This window comes from Ursus arctos, unplaced genomic scaffold (genome assembly GCF_023065955.2).
Source record: "Ursus arctos isolate Adak ecotype North America unplaced genomic scaffold, UrsArc2.0 scaffold_20, whole genome shotgun sequence".
NCBI classification, from domain to species: Eukaryota; Metazoa; Chordata; class Mammalia; order Carnivora; family Ursidae; genus Ursus; species Ursus arctos.
The window spans coordinates 1,923,752-1,925,150 of record NW_026622875.1 but is presented as its reverse complement, the minus strand read 5'-3'; the positions used below and the strand labels follow the sequence as shown (position 1 = coordinate 1,925,150).

Genomic DNA, 1,399 nt, shown 5'->3' with positions numbered 1-1,399 from the left:
CAGAGTCCTGGGGTCAAGTCCCACATTGGGCTCCTTCCTCAGTGAGGAGCTTGACTATCCCTCTGCCTGCCACTCCCCCTGCTTGTGCTGACAGATAAAATCTTTAAAAAAAAGAAAAAAGAATTCTTGTATAGAAACATATGCTAATATTCCAAAACTCACACTTAATTTGTTTCAGGACAGAAGTGATAAGGAACGCTGAGTCCCATAAGACAGAGTGTCCTCAGCCCTGGCATTTATATCAGAATTAAACCTAAGATAAAGCAAAATATTGACATAAATAGTAAACATTATGACCATCACATTTTCTTGTTCTAAGTAAACCTATCTATGGCTCCTTGGGATTTTAAAATAACATATCTCCATATCTATTTTTTTTCTTTGTATCAAGAGTTTATAATTTTATTATTTTTTGAAGAATATATAGCTCATTGTTAAAATGATCATTCACTAGGGATGGATAGGGTAAAATTATTTACATAATTTATATTTCTTTTTAGGAGGGGAAAATATACCAGACCACTCCATCTAACTTTTCTGACTCTTAAATTGTAGCTTATAGTCTGGTTTTTCAAGTGTCTAAACACGTGTGCTTGCTTCTGGCAGCACATAAACTAAAATCGGAACAACACAGAGAGATTGGCATAGTCCCTGCGCAAGGATGACACGCAAGTGTTTAATAAAATATTTTAAAAGGTTAGTCATGAATTTAATATTTTCTTATTTAGTACAACTTCCATATTACATTATACTCCATCCCTTGCTCCTTTTGTTGGTGATATTTAGTGCTCGTTCTTCACTTGGTTACAATCCTACCCCTTCAGTACCAAAGGAACAGTGCTGTACAAAGTACACAGTGGCCAACATTTCATCATTAAAATATTTATACATCCATGAATAATATTGCAATATTTTGCTGGACAGTTATTTCCAATTTGCTGAACAACACTCACCTTTAAAACTGCTGAAGTTTATTTTAAATTTCTTACTGATGTGGTTTTGGAACACAGGTGAGGTTCAGTGGGGTGGAGTCCGGAGATGACCAGAGATGACGACCAAGAAAGAATTCTTGAGACGCCTTTGGTGCAAAATGGTGGTTTATTTAAAGCACGGGGACAGGACCCCTGGGCAGAAAGAGCTGCAGCACCAGGTTGTGAGGGGTGGCTGATTATACTATGGGGTTGGGGGAGGTAAGGAAAAAGGGAGGCTGAGAAAATACTTTCATATGTTAAAGAAGACTCACTGGATACCAGAGGGCTTGCCATTGTCAAGTTAAGGTTGTTTTTCCCTCTAGCAAGGCATTAGCATTAAGATGGTTGGGGGCTTCCTGGAAGACTGTCACACAGGCCCCTCCCAAGAGTGGGGGGTGGGGGGGAGGTCGCAGGGTGTCAGCTTATGC

At 39.1% G+C, this 1,399-nt stretch overlaps 1 non-coding gene across 1 annotated transcript; it reads left to right on the top strand.

The window, feature by feature from the left end:
• Positions 1–589: 589 nt before the first annotated feature.
• On the top strand, positions 590–692 carry LOC113254178 (U6 spliceosomal RNA). Its single transcript, XR_003315704.1, has one exon. It is a non-coding gene; the product is annotated as a U6 spliceosomal RNA (small nuclear RNA).
• The last annotated feature ends 707 nt before the right edge of the window (positions 693–1,399 follow it).